Source organism: Hyperolius riggenbachi, chromosome 10, assembly GCF_040937935.1.
Source record: "Hyperolius riggenbachi isolate aHypRig1 chromosome 10, aHypRig1.pri, whole genome shotgun sequence".
In the NCBI taxonomy this organism is placed as follows: Eukaryota; Metazoa; Chordata; class Amphibia; order Anura; family Hyperoliidae; genus Hyperolius; species Hyperolius riggenbachi.
Genome location: NC_090655.1, coordinates 123,176,624 through 123,192,607, shown reverse-complemented (window position 1 = coordinate 123,192,607; position 15,984 = coordinate 123,176,624). Strand labels below are relative to the sequence as shown.

At 44.4% G+C, this 15,984-nt stretch overlaps 1 protein-coding gene across 2 annotated transcripts in view; it reads right to left on the bottom strand.

Annotated features, from left to right (window-relative positions):
- Positions 1–14,204, bottom strand: part of SCD (stearoyl-CoA desaturase) — a 63,003-nt gene extending 48,799 nt beyond the window's left edge. The window contains exon 1 of one of the 2 annotated variants that reach the window (XM_068257869.1): positions 14,100–14,204. The gene's annotated coding sequence lies outside the window, so the exon portion shown is untranslated. Of the gene's footprint in view, positions 1–1,902; positions 2,299–14,099 lie in introns of those variants that run through there. The other variant, XM_068257868.1, reaches the window with a different exon arrangement.
- Between the last annotated feature and the right edge of the window lie 1,780 nt (positions 14,205–15,984).

The following is a 15,984-nucleotide window of genomic DNA, read 5'->3' as shown; positions in this document are numbered from 1 at the left end:
TTATAACCCTGTAGTTTCTAGAGAAATATTGGACCTGTGAAAATAGTGTTTGGATTTGAAAAAAAAACAAAAAACACTTTCCGCTCCAGCTCAGCTAGGGTTAACCTGGCACTGCCTCTTTAGCACACTTTGAGAACTGTAATAGAATGAACCAGAAAATGTCTTTAGCAGTTATGCAGACATAACTAGAGAGGGGAGAAAAGGGCCATGAGGGGGCTTTTTGTCCTTGTAAACAGGTATTACTGCCATGACGTAGGGATGAGGCGTGTGCAATTCTGATGACTACAGAATAACACCATTTTATTTTAAAAATTACAGTTTGCCTGCTAGGGGATATACTTGTACACTATAAAATAGGCTGGCTATTGGGATTTCAGCATGGCAATTTGTGGGGTCATGATCTCACACAGGCATTTATTCCTGGGTACTGCGTTCTGTTTTCGTAAATCCGTGAATCGTCATAAAGCATCCTTGCTGCATTACCACAGAAGAACAGCCCAGCCAGCGCACTATACAGGCCCACTCAGGGATATTGGATTCTGCCTGCAGTAAGCCTGACACATGATGTCGCATCAGAACAATTATCATAAATATAAAAAAAAATGGCTGCAGCACGGTAATGTCCACTGGAAGCACAGACAAAAGCCTGCCTGACGCACTTAGTCTTCTTACACAAACATGGTCTGTAGACAGACCTATGCAGCTTGACAACACATCAAGTGGAAAAAAAAGCTATAGAAGGACAATGCACACCGAACTTTCCGGGGGAAAAAAAAATGTAATCGTCTCTGATATCAGTTTCATTCATCCAAACATCCAGCCAGCTCGCCATTCAGTCATCAGGAAGGTGAGCTTGCTTGTTGTCATGCAGAATGAGGAAAAGAGGGCAGAACGCATTTAACTGTTTAACCTCAAAGGCACTACAACAATATACAATGCAAAGGGCATTAGTACAGTTTACTTGATATTTTCTACACCAGGAGGTGTTTACTGTATACATAGAGTGCTATTAGGTTAAGGATAAAAAAAGGTGGTCTGTGAACCAAGCATTATGTCTTTGCATTAGTGATTTATATCACGATTTTCTGCCATTGTAGCAAATAAAATTGTTTTGAATAAAAAAATCTAAGAAACTGTGATGTGGCAATGCGCACTACGTCTAAAGGGGCCAGTTGATGATACAATTTTTTCACCAATGCGATCTTTTGACACAATTTTTATATCGTATAGTACAGAAAACTGTGCACTGTGAGGCAAAAATCGATGTGAAATGATTCTATGGTCAAAAAAAAAAATATGTAATCGATCTGAATGGTCGGATTTCACGATCGAATCGGAAGAGAGAAAATGCCCTAATCGACCAATTTATAGGAACAGTCGATAATCACCATCCCATTACTTTCGATCGTAAAAATCGATTTGAAAGATCGTATGTATCTAAAGAAAAGATTGAATGGTTAATAAGCACCTTCAAATGGTTAATGTAAGTCGTCTACGCATCCTCATTAACCTAGAATGAATCAGCTACATCACATACAGCACAGAAAGCTCTCATCTACAGTGCAGTGTGCCCTATATAGCAGCAATCTCTCTCTCTACCCCCCCCCCCCCCCCCCCCCCCATTAAATGTGTCCATGAAAATGACACAGGAAATACAGTATCTCAATCCATAAGAGACAGGGATTATCAATAAAACCATGAAGACCCTGGGGAAATAAACATCCTGTCCCAGATTAAGAGCAACCATTTTATCCTATTCCACTAGAAGTGGGTGGATGGGGAATGACTTAAGGAAATAAAAATGAATCAAGAAAAGAGAATACTCCATAAACCGTGAAATACAGTGTAGCAAAAACGTCGATGCAGAGAGAACCAGGAAAAAAAGCAGTGATGAATCAGTACCTGGTCTGCGCTGGTAGCAATGCAGGTCTCCTTTCAGCACTAGCTTTGGACTTCTAATAGGGATGGATGGATGGCTGCAGCACACAGCCTTTCTGAGTTCCAATGCCCAGGCTTCCAAACAGCAGCTCCTGCCTAGGCACTGAACGCTGCTGCTTCCTGCGACTGATCCCCAGCAGGCAGAGTGCTCCCCTCCTGCAGACTGGAGGATGGAGATGATAATACTGCCTGCAAATGTATTCCAGTAACAGCGCCGCTGTTTATTGGCTCAGAGAAATTTGGTGCCACATACAGCACAGACATCCATTGGCCCTCTGCAGTCTGCTGACTGTAATCTACTGCACTCTTACACGCAGCTGTGAATGAGGGCTGAACAGCGTTGCCAATCGTCAGTGAATTTATAGATTAGTCCACTCATAGCGTCTGTGAGAACAAGCTTGCTGCAGCAATGCTTAACTATAGAGATAGGAAATGACACACACACGGACACACACACACACCGTGTTTCTCTTCCTCCTCCTCCCCTCTTACCTTTACTTCTCAGCTTCTAGAATCTAGACGCAGGCTGGAGGCTGGAATGACTAGTCTGTAACCTGTCAGTCCACATAGGAGCAGCTAGTCAACCAGGTACAAGTGTAGTTAATTTTTCTTTCATGGTAGCTCCATCATTTGGACAATCTTCTCAGCTAAAAAGCCTCCATCTTCTGTTTAGTAATGTTTACAGTTGGTTCCTATCTATGGGGAACTTATTAGCCTAAAGTACTCAGAGTCAGGGCAGATGAAAGCCACAAGTAACTCAGAGGCCCCCTATTGACCCAAGCAAAGTCAGCCCCTGGGGCCCCGCTCCCCTGGACCCCCCCCCCCCCCCCCGGTGGTCTCCTGCTGACTGCTCCCCCTGGCCCCCACATGTTCGGTAGCTGAGCTGCCTTGTAATAACCAGGGCCGGTTCAAGTAACAATTGGGCTCTAGTGCAATATTAGCCTGGGGGCCCCTCAACAGACATCCCGTCCAAAAAGCGTCATTAGAGGCCCTTTGTTGCAGCTAAATTTCCCGCCTAGGCCCCTGAGCTGGCTGCTGACCCTCCCCCAATCACCGCCCAACTTAACAGACTCTGCAGAGTCCCTGGGGAGCAACAGTTAAGATGAGGGAGGGACACCATGGGGGCCCCTACAGGCTCTGGGACCCTGGGGCAATTGCCCATTTTTTCCTATTGTAGCTCCGGCCCTGGTAATAACTCACCTGTCCTGGCAGTTGCTCCCTTCCGATCTTCAGCTGCGCTGCTTGCGTCTTATTCATCAGCATCAGAACACTCAAGAGGAGGTAATCTAGCCCAATATTGGCTTTCTTCAGTATTTTTTCCCCGATTTAGGGGTGCCCATAAACGTGATGATTTTCCCCAGCAGATCCTGTCAGAGATTGATACCACAACATGGCCAGCCAGCGATAGTTTTGTTCAATTTTGGGCTGAAATTGAAACTTTATCAATCATGGCGGTTGGAAACATCTCGCTGGAAAAGAAACGTTCGGGTGTGCTGGGGTAGATTTGCGTACCCCCATTAACTCTCTTGACGTCTATAAATAGTGTTTCCCGTGCAAAGTGTTGATAGCGGAGTGCACACTCACCTGTCTGCCTTGCCGTGACCTAGCGGCATGTATGTTGCCATGTAATGTGAGGAGTGTGCTGGCAGTGCGGACAGGTAAGGATGATCCGCTGCCAACACTCTGCACTCTGCAAAAAACTTGAAGGGTCGGCAACACCAAAGTCTAACACCGCAATTGCCATGCGATTTTCTTGCGCTCCCATTGATCTGATCTAAATGTCAAAAAGGGATGATCAATGTGATGCAAATATTTCAGAGTTCATGCAGGATTATGTACATTTTAATACAATTGGCTGCAGCATGAAATTTAAAGGGGCACTATGGTGAAAAATTTTAAAATTTAAAATATGTGCAAACAAACAAATGAGAAGTACGTTTTTTCCAGAGTAAAATGAGCCATAAATTACTTTTCTCCTATGTTGCTGTCACTTGCAGTAGGTAGAAGAAATCTGGGTACTTATCCGTTAGCCGGGCGCATCCTCTAGGTGACGACAAAACTCCACCAGAGTTACATCATTCCCTACTATCCATGTCGGCCTGGAGGGGGAATAGTAATTAGCGCCACCTGCCGGATGCGCCCGGCTAACGGATAAGTACCGAAATCTGACAGAAGTGACAGGTTTTGGACTAGTCCATCTCTTCATAGGGGATTCTCTGCAAGGCTTTTATTCTTTATAAAGATGTTCCCTAAAAAGGATTTAAACAATGATGCTGGCCAGCTTCACTGCTCGCTACACAGTTTTTTGGTAGTTGGACTGAGCAACTGCCATTCACTAAGTGCTTTCGAAAATAAATAAATCCCTTAGAATCCCCTATGAAGAGATTAACTAGTCCAAAACCTGTCGCTTCTGTCAGATTTCTTCTACCTACTGTAAGTGACAGCAACATAGGAGAAACCTAATTTATGGCTCATTATACTCTGGAAAAAATGTACTTATTATTTGCATATATTTTAAATTTTACAATTTTTTGCCATAGTGCCCCTTTAAAGGACAACTGTAGTGAGAACATTACAGAGGCTGCCATATTTATTTCCTAACCTCCTGAGCGTTACACACGCTGGAGGGTTTGCAGCTGACAGTCCCCCAGTATAATTTTAAGTGATCGCACAGCTGTAATAGCTTCAGCTAGCACTAGGCTACCTAGTAGTGGTGGTCCGGCATCCCCTGATTACTTTTGATCCCCCCGATCGCCGCTAAATACATTACCCAGCCTGGATCCAGCGATCGGCGCAGCCTCTCCGGACAGCTCCGCTCTTCTCTATGGGGAGGATCGATCATGACGTCATGCGCAGACCAGATCCTCCCCATCGAGAGGACCGGAGATGTACAGGGAGGCTGCGCCGATCGCTGGATCCAGGGGGGGTAATGTATTTAGCGGGCGATCAGGGGGGATCAAAAGTAATCGGGGGATGTCGGCCACCACTGCTAGCTAGCCTAATGCTAGCTGAAGCTATTACAGCTATGCGATCACTTAAAATTATACTGGAGGACTCCTGGGGACAGCCGGAGGTTAAACAATGCCAGTTGCCTGACAGCTTTACTGATCTATTTGGCTGCCATAGTGTCTGAATCACAGCAGAAACAAGCATGCAGCTAATCTTGTCAGATAAAACATTAAACACCTGATATGCTGCATGCTTGTCTAACAGTCAGAGGCAGAGGATCAGCAGGATAGACAGGCAACTGGTCTCTGGTTGAACTCGATGGACGTATGTCTTTTTTCAACCCAAATAACTATGTAACTGGTATTGCTTAAAAGGAAATAAATATGGCAGCCTCCATATCCCTCTCGTTACAGTCGTCCTTTAAACCTTGGTGGGACTTGATTTGTCCATTTTTAAGCTGCTCACATTTGCATACACATTTAGATAATGCTTCAGGAACTTGGAAATACTTGCATCTCATTGATCATCCCTAAATGTCAACGCAGAAAAAATTGAGTATACACAGCGTAGGCGTTTATGTAAAAATGGAGTTGCACAAGTGGTACAGCAGTTACTATGTTAATGATTGTACCTTTTTGATCTGTAAATTGCGTAGGATTCGGAAATCAGATCCAAATGCGGAAAGTGGAAAAGGCCGTTAGAGGTGAGGCAGTGCTTCTTGGCACACACCAAACCACATAGTGCCTGAGTTTGGCCCGGCTATAGCAGCAATGCTATAGTCTGCGGCCCGCGCATGGGTAATTCAGGGATCCGGTGATTGCTGCACCCCAGATTACTTCTCCCTCCAAGTTTCCATGACTTGGAGGGGGGTGACCCTGCGCCAAAGTGACTGGGTGGCAAAGTGCTCCCTTAGAGGGGTTGCAAATTTCCTACCACCGTCTAAGGACAATTTAGGGTGGAGCCAATTAACCTGCAGTGACCTCAGTGGGGTGGAAAAGAGTCCTATAGGTCAGAGTTTCCCAACCCTGTCCTCAAGGCCCACCAACAGTACATGTTTTGTAGGAAACCACAAATATGCACAGGTGGGGTAATATAGAGTTGCATCAGAGCTAACTAACTACCTCTGTGGATTTCTACAAAACATGCACTGTTGGTGGGCCCTGAGCAGGGGCGTCTCACCCACCAGGCAAGTATAGGCGGTTACCTGGGGCGCCATGAGGTGGTGAGGCGCCATGAGGTGGGGAGGTGCATTCCCCCGCCGCTGCTACCGTGACCATGTTTTTTTTTTTTTTATATTATATTATCTCCCGACTCAGTCCCCGGTGCTCGGCACGCTACCATGTGCTCAGCAGTGCCTCCGCCTCCACCTCCACTTCTCCCCAGCCAATAGAGCAATCAATACTGCTCTTCTCTGCCAGGCTCCTTCTTTAAAGCAGTGCCCCTTCCTCTAAGTAGCCACACAGGTAAAGTGTTTGCCTCGTGTGGCCCAGCCTTTAACTCTGCCCCACGCCAGTCAAACCAGGAGCCAGCGGCCAGCCAGCTTATGCCCCCGACAGTCTGACCCCCCACCTGTGTCACTGGCTGCACACAGACACTGGAGCGAGACAGCCAGGGGACAGATGCAGTCACAGAGAGAAGAATGTGTCCGTGTTGGAGCCCCGCCCCCGCACAAGACAGCAACACAGCCCGGGAGAAGGGAAGTTTCTGCTCCAGAGTAGTGATGGGAATTCCGGCTCTTTTCAGAGAATCTGCTCTTCTGAATCGGCTCCCATTAAAGAGCCGGCTCTTATGGCTCTGAATCGGCTCTTCATTAAATATGACTAAACACCACTCAGAATCGGAGTAAAAGCCCCGCCCCCATCTCCATGACAATTCCAGACTGCTTCTCTGACTGGGTCAATCCCTCCTGCTACTGCTCTGCTCCGCCCCATACACTCCTACAAGCTGCAAGAGGAGGACTACATCTCCCAACATGCCTCAGCGCCCTTTATTGCAGAGCAAGGCAGAGCTCTGTGGGGCGGCTGAGGCATCGGCTCTTTCAAAACTGAGAACCGGCTCTTGTCGTTCGCAGCAAAGAGCCGGCTCTTAGAGCCGGCTCGTTCGCGAACGACCCATCACTACTCCAGAGATGATAAGCTGCATGCACAGGCAGAAGAGAAGGTATGCAGGCAGGCTGCTAAGAACACTTCCTGTCCTGTGTGCAGACTCCCAGTACTGTTATAACTGCTGGAATGTGCCCTGCTCTTTTGATACTAGAGTTTTCTTTGAAAGCTGGTTAGGCTGTAGGCTGGTAAAGCTGTAAACCTGTGCTTTAGTGCTGTGTTGTCTCTCCCTCTCCCCTCTCTGTTCCTCTGCCCCCTCTTCCATCTTATGCTGTCTCTCCCTCTCCCCTCTGTTTCTCTGCACCCTCTTTCATCTTATGCTGTCTATCCCTCCCCCTCTCTGTTCCTCTACCCCCCTCTTACATCTTATGCTGCCTCTCCCTCTCTACTCTTTCCCTCTGCTCGGATTACATGTATTTTCTGGTGAAACGCTTCTACATTACGATTATTTTCTGACAACGCTGCCCCATTACGATTATTTTCTGGTGAAACGCTGCTGCCCTATGATTAATTTCTGGTGAAATGCTGCTGCAATAAGTGTATTTTCTGGTGAAACGCTGCCACCTTACGAATATTTTCCAGTGAACTGCTGCTGCAATAAGTGTATTTTCTGGTGAAACACTGCCACATTACGATTATTTTCTGGTGAATTACGATAATTACTACTATTTTCTGATGAAACACTGCCGCATTATGATTATTTTCTGGTGAAACGATGCTGTATTATGATTATTTTCCTGGGGGAGAGGGGTTTGGGGGGGAGGGGGGGGGGGCGCCACAGGTTTTCTCGCCTGGAGTGACAAAATGACTAGAGGCACCCCTGGCCCTGAGGACAGGGTTGGGGAACACTGCAGGTAATGGTAGGCATGCATGTAATTAAGGCTCTGGGAAATTGGAACGCAGGACAAAGCCGAAAAAGTCTCATCCTGCTCTTGCAAAAGTCCTGGCAGCGTTACTTACTATTCCCCCTCCAGGCCGCCGTGGACTCGGTTAAGATGTAATTCAGCTGCCAGCCGAATTACGCTGTTTTTACAGTAATTTAGTTGCTGTCAAAAGACAGAGCTCAAATGACTGAGCCCCGCTATAAACATAATTCACATTATAGCCTATGGCGGTGCTTTCTGCGCCTAAATTCCCTGTGCCTTTTTTGCCTGTCTCAAATATCATGGCCTAGGAGTTTTCATACAATTTTTACTTTATTGGCTTATACTATCCCTTGCTTATATCCTGTCACTGATGAATGATGCACTCAGAAGGCTGACATGTTGATTATGTTACTTCTGCTCTTTAAATCCTTCATCAGGAAATATAAATGAATGCTTGGACGCTTGATTACACTGTGTGTCAAGATAAATTAAGATGATGAAAACGTGCCTTAATGTTCTCATAGATGTCAGGAGACACATAACCAATAGAAATTACATCCATGCTTGTCTTATTATTATTATTATTATTGATTTATAGAGCAGCAATAGTTTGCATGGTGCTATACATATAAATAGACACAGAACATTTATATGACGCTTTTCTCCTGGATGACTCAAAGTGCCAGAGCTACAGCCACTGGGACGTGCTCTATAGGCAGTAGCAGTGTTTGGGAGTCTTGCCCAAGGTCTCCTACTAAATAGGTGCTGGCTTACTGAACAGAAAGAGCTGAGGTTTTAACCCTGGTCTCCTGTGTTAGAGGCAGAGCCCTTAACCAGTACACCAGTACACTTTCCAGCTACAAATAGATTTAAAATATAAAAAAAACTGCCAACAGCCAATCACGTACTGTCTCAGATACACGGGGCCAGGCCGAGGCAGAGGCGAGAGAGGCTCCAGCCTCAGGGCGCAGTGTAGGAGGGGGCGCACAACTCACTCAGCTATCTTTCCCCTGTTGTGTTTGAAGCAGAGAGAAATAAGAAAATGGGATACATGGCAATGACTGCAAGGCAGATAACTAGAGATTAAGGTGTTGGGGGGTGGGGGCCCTGAAGCACCTCTTAGTCTAATAGCAATCTGTATGTGATGGCTGAGGTGGGAGGAATGGAGGCACTTGATCTCGCAGCCTTTGGTGCTTGAGGACCTTGTCCTGGCTCTGCAGATACATTAGGATAGGGACCACAGGACTGAGTGTGGTGGGAAGGTGGCCCTGTAAGTGTACTTTTTCTAGCTGGTTTAGTGCCATCAGCATTCCAACTATTTGGTTGCCACACAATGTTTTGATTGATGCACAGTTATATGTACATCGTTTACAATTTGTAGAAAGAACCCTGATTGCACAAAACATTGCAGACTTATCTACCAAAGATCTTTTTTCTTGCAGGCTTAACTGTATTGTCCTCCACTGTTACTGGATGTGTCCAATAATGTAGGTAAGCTTCTCTGGCCTTCCCTTACACAATGTGAGCACGCTCCTGGCCACCACTACTCGGCTCGTGCATGCGCCGTAGACCACTACCCAGCCAAAGATCACGATCTTACAGAGGGGACAATGGTGGCCTCAAGCATGGTGGAATTTCGGTATGGGACCTAATAGACTTCTTATAGGGGCCCCATTGAGTAAAACATGTATCCTTTAAGAATCGGTTGGTTTGCAAATCCAACCATTTCTGCACTTTGAATAAAATAATACTTTTAACAACTCTTTTATATATTTATTGGTTTTGTGGTTTTGATTGCCTTAGGTTTGTTATTTTTGGAACCCTGCTTTATTCTTATAGTTTCAAAATGTGCTTTAGAAGTGAACATTCTGTAATATAAACAGTGGTGCCCTTTTAAGTAGCGTCTTATAGCCCCATGATCCAGTCAAGTGGTTGGTCAATATTTAAGTATTTAATCCTTAGCAATCCTTAGAACACAACATTCATCCATTATGTAACCAATATAACAAAACAGACAAATACTGGTAGTATTTTGATTCCAAAGAGTCAGCCAAAATCTCTAAAACAGAGTGTGGCCCTGAATAAAACTGACACTGCCATTGCCACACTTTGTTTGTTCGAGGTGTGAAGACTATAGGCGGTAGCATAGTTCAAATCATTTTGGGCTGCCAATTATTTCTATGTATGGACAGTTGAAAATATATTTGAATGGCAATGCATGTATTAGCCCTTAAAGAGACTCCGTAACAAAAATTGCATCCTGTTTTTTATCATCCTACAAGTTCCAAAAGCTATTCTAATGTGTTCTGGCTTACTGCAGCACTTTGTACTATCACAGTCTCTGTAATAAACCAACTTATCTCTCTCTTGTCAGACTTGTCAGCCTGTGTCTGGAAGGCTGCCAAGTTCTTCAGTGTTGTGGTTCTGCTATGAACTCCCCCTTCCAGGCCCCTCTATGCACACTGCCTGTGTGTTATTTAGATTATAGCAGCTTCTCTCTTCTCTCTTATCTTTTACAAGCTGGATAAATCCTCCTCTGAGCTGGCTGGGCTTTCACATAGTGAGGAATTACAGACAAGGGCAAAGCTGTTTGCAGGAAGAAAAGAGCAGCCTGAAACTTCAGTGCATGAGAGATGCAGGGGGAAAGAAACACACAAATGATCTCTTGAGATTCAAAAGGAAGGCTGTATACAGCCTGCTTGTGTATGGATGCATTTTCTATGTGTGGACATACTGTACATCAACCTACTTCCTGTTTTGGTGGCCATTTTGTTTGTTTATAAACAAACTTTTTAAAACTGTTTTTAACCACTTTTAATGCGGCGGGCAGCGGCGAAATTGTGACAGAGGGGAATAGGAGATGTCCCCTAATGCACTGGTATGTTTACTTTTGTGTGATTTTAACAATACAGATTCTCTTTAAAGAACCACTATCATTAAAAATTGTAAAATGTAAAATTCATCTGTGCACATTCATGTAAGTAGGGATGAATGGGAATGGTTTTATGAGATTTGAAACAGTTCTGCCGTGTATGGGGGTGTGGTCTGCAGCATAAGAGGTTAACTTACTTATGTTGCAGCCTCTCTCTGATGTGCAGCACGCCACTCTCCATCTTCCTGACACTTCCGCTTTCACAGCCAGAAGTTCAGCTTTATGGAGATGTAGAGTGGTGTGCAGAGCAGCAGGGGCAACATGGGTTAGTTGACCAGTTCTGCCATGGACCGTCGCCCCCTTATGCTTTGCATTTTTGGAAACTGTTACTGCTCCTCCCTGCAAATAAGATGTACATTCCTTCCAGAGTAAGATGCTCAATAAATTATGTCTAACCTATGTTTTGGACTAGTCCATCTCCTTATGGGGGATTCTTAGTATTTGCTTTAGGGTACTTCCACACTATGCACTTTGCAGGATTACAAAGCAACTGAAGGGAAAAGTTGCATCATGCATTACGAGTGCAATGTGGTGCATTTGGTGAATCATAAAGTACATAGAAGTATGCTTCACTGCAACTCTAAATATGTAGGTCATCTGGTAAATGTACAGTATGCTGCATGTCATTCTGCCGTACCATTAATCCACAAGTTTCAGCATACCATTACATTATAATGGCATTGTGTTGCAATACAATTACATTGGCTGTTACAACACAACAAATGCAGTGTGAAAGTACCCTTACTCTATACAGAACACTTTCTGGAATGGCTTTATACAAAGATGCTGGCCAGCCTCCATACTCACTGGCATACTATTTTGGTAGTTGGACTAAGCAACTGCCGTTCAGTAAGTACTGTTACCATTAAAGCAATTCCTAAGGATCCCCCATGAGGACATAGTTCATTTTAACATCTGTCAAATCTGAGCTGTAATTATTGTTAGTCACATAGGAGAAAATTAATTTAAAGTGCACTTTACCTTGGGACAAATGTAGATCTTATATTTATGCACATGGATTTTAAATTTTATATTACCATATATTCCAGCGTATAAGACGACTGGGTGTATAAGACGATCCCCGACCCCAACTTTTCCAGTTAAAATGTACATTTTGTGATATACTCGTCGTATAAGACTACCCCTCTTGACTGTTGGACATTTGTATACTGTACTGTATATACTGGTGCTATACTGTATAAACATTTACATATACTGGTGCTGTACTGTATGTGGGTACCCAGTATACAACAACCAGCCAATGACTGCAAGCGATGTACCTTACCGGCGATTGGCTGGTTGTTGTACACAAAGCCTGCTTGGATTGGTCAGCTATCCCTTCTCCAAGACTACCTGTACAGCACGCCCTTGCTGCTTTCATACGATCGCTGGCTCAGACATTTCAGCACCTGCCCTATAAGACGACACCGGCGTATAAGCTGACCGTTGACTTTTGACAAGATTTTCCTTGGTTAAAAAGTGGTCTTATACGCTTTCTTTTAAGATTAGCAACAATTGCAGATAAATCATGCTTCTTAGCCTGTTATGCTATGCCTATCAATTCCTATTGGACTGGTAAACTCAATATTGATAGGTTTCAGCAGAAATCTATCCAGCATCGATTTAATCGCAATCGCTGTACAGCTTGGAGCAGTGCAGCACCTTAGGTGACGGATTTCCCACTACTTCTGCCATGTCCCCCTCACACAGAGATTTTGCAACATGTCCAATTAGACTTTTGATCAATAAACTGCCCAAAATAAGTTGAGAGTGAATCAGTGGGATATGTTTGGGGAAATAGAAGATTGATGGAATCAGCTAGAAATCAAGTAGAAACACATTATATAAAATACATTGTAAATAAAATAACACATTTTAAACTATTTTTAAATAGGATTGTGTATGGCTGGCCTTTAAGCCTGGTACACACTTTCAATTATGATTGTCCAATCACTGCCCAATTTTTGATCACCTCCATACAGTATGAGGTTTACCGACGCAATCTGCTCATAATATTCAATATCTGTTTACCCTCATGCTACATGGAGTTTTTAAAAGTGGTCAGTGATTGGCCAATCCTAACTGAAATTGTGTACCAGACTTTAGCCTGATACACACATCCAATTTTGATTGGTAAATCATTGGCCATTTTTACCACTTACATGTTTACCTGTAGAATATGTTCATTGTATTCAAAATCTATTGGCCCTCATATTACATATAGGTGGTAAAATTGGTCTGTGATTGCACAATCAAAACGTGTGTATGGAAACTTAGCCAGCTGACACAGCTGAGAGATCAAATTACAGTTGTGATTAGTCGCACATGAGGGAGCATTAGTCAGGCTAAACTCTTTAAATACATACAGGGTACCTTTCTCTCTGTTTTCCTCCTGTCCTTTGCAAGAGTTCAGCCCCACTTTAAATATGGTTATTGTACAAAAAGGGGCTGGAACCCGCTAGAGCGATTCTGTGAGCGTTTAGGGAGCGATTCAAAACGCTAGCAATTTTCCTAAACGCTCAGCTAATATTGATGGGCCAAATTCCACTGGAGCAATTACCAAAATTGCAAACACCGGACATGCAGCATTATTAGCGTTAGCGTTTCTGCAATGTAAAGTATATAAACTCTGGCGTAATTGCTCGTCAAAACCTACATAGAGCGATTTTGCTAGCATTTTTAAATTACTGCACACTGTAAAAAAATTAAAATTAATTGAAAGGACCAATCAGAATAAAAAACGCAAATCGGTAATCACTACACAATCGCTGGCAAAACGCTTACACTTTTTAAAATCACTACCAAAATCGCCATAAAAAGCTTATGAAATCGATACAAAACGCTCATACAAAACGCTAGCGATTGTGATTAGCGATAGTGATTTGTAGTGGTTTCCAGGCCTTAGCCTGGTACACACATCCAATTTTGATTGGTACCACTTACATGTAGTATGAGAGATTACCTACACAATCTGTTCATTGTATTCAAAACCTATTGGCCCTCATACTACAAAGAGGTGGTAAAATTGGTCTGTGACTGGCCAATCAAAACTGAACATGTGTATGAACATTAGCATGCTATAAAATAAGATCAAATCTGACAGCCTCCAAAGTGTTCTTGTGACCGTCTCTTTGAACTTGCTTTTCTCTGCGGTCACACCCATGGTGTGTTGTAATATAGAGAAGCGAGATGTCTATGTGAAACATATTTTTTTTTCTGTAAAGCAGATAATTACATACAAGAAATAACATTCAAAGTACTTGAAGCTAAAAAAAAAGGATTTGGATATTAATGTAAGCCTTGTGTACTTACCAGTCCAGTACCAGCGTTACAGGAAAATAATGAGATCAGGATAAGACAACAGGAAATGGTTCAATCTGAGTTGCAGGTTCAGATGAAGAGACACAGTGTGATCTCTTAGCCAGTTATATACTCACTGCTATACTGCTGCCTGCCTGTGTCTTATCTACAAGTCCATCCTCCTGGCACAGATGGAGCGACTGACAGTGTGACCTTGGCACTGGGATGATGGCAGTGTTATCAAGAACATTCCATTACAACATTATTTAAGAGAAGCAAACTTTATGATGAAACGTAATGCTTTTATGATCCTATGATTTGCACAGCACATTTTATGTTTATAATAATATTTTGTTTTCTTCCCTTGTATGTAATTTATATACTCGATTCATCCACTTTATATATACAAGAGAAATGTATTGAGTCAATGCAATACTCATTGCTATATGCAGTGGAGCAGAGTTAACAGACCTGCAATCCTGAGTGACTCACTGCCATGGAGAATACTGTATATATAATCCAGAACTCACAAAACTGGTAAATAAAATGTGGTCAGGTAAACACACAGCGGGTGTTTAATATGCATTCTCCAGCCATCTTCACGTCTCTTTCTGATCCAGACAATGGTTGTAATACTGATTGTCAGTACATAGTAGGTATTGTGAATTTTCTGCATTTGTTATTTTTTTACAGCAGTACTTACTTGTAACTTTTAGCTTTCATTAAAGAAGTCATCAAGCAATTCTACCCAGAGTACTACCTACCCGGGGCTTCCTCTGCCCCTGGCAGCCGCTATGTCCCACTACGCAGCTCCACTCACAGCCGCTGGCCCCTAGTCCCTGACGGCACGCCTGCACGAGCCCCCCTGTCAATCCCCTCCATGTGGTCCAGAGTGTACTGCGCAGGCGCAGTAATTATGCGCCTGTGCAGTACATTCTGGACCACGTGGAGGTGATTGACAGCGGCACTCGCCAGGCACAGTAGAGGACACCTGGCGAGGCACTGTCGGGGACCGGGAGCCAGCAGCGGAGAGCGGAGCTGCGGTGAGGGACACAGCGGCTTCCAGGGGCTGGAGGAAGCCCCCAGTATGTAGTACTCTGGGTACCATTACTTGCTTGATGACTCCTTAAAAGTATGCTCCAATTCACTTTAAAGTGAATATTAAGCTGGAAAAAAAAAATAAAACCAGATACTCACCCATGGAGAGGGAAGGTTCTGGGTCCTCTAGAGCCTTCCCATTTCTCTCTCCGTCCCCGCGCTCCAGTGTTGTCACCCAGTAAGACGTATCTGACCAATCAGTCGAATACTGCTCTCTGCCACCGAGGGAGGCTGCGAATAGAAGACAGGCAGCTCTGTACTGCACATGTGTGACAGTGCTCTCTCGCGGTGCTCACACATGCGCAGTACAGAGTCGTCCGTGTTTGGGAGCATTCGGGCTCCTTAAAGAGACTCAGAGATGAGTCTCACTACAGTTCTTTTTACTTACCTGGGGCTTTCTCCAACCCCATAAACATGGCTGTGTCCCTCGCCGTCCTCCTACTATGTCCCATTCAGCCACGGTGAGCCCCGGTAAGCGGCTCAGTGGCATCAGCGGTGGACCTTCTGCGCATGCACAGACCTTCTGTACAAGCGCAGAAGGCCCCAGCTGACGTCACTTAGTCAGACTGCCTGACTGAGCCGCTTACCGGGGGTTGACTGTGGGAGAACGACGGTGCTGAGGAGGATGGCGAGGGACATATCCATGCTTATGGGGCTGGAGGAAGCCCCGGATAAGTAAAAAACTGCAGTGCGACTCATCTTTGAGTCTCTCCTCCGAAGCCTCGTGTGGTGGGGGATTCAAACCTAGGTAACATCGCTGGGACCGTGAGAGGAGCAGGAAGGCTCTATAGGACCCAGA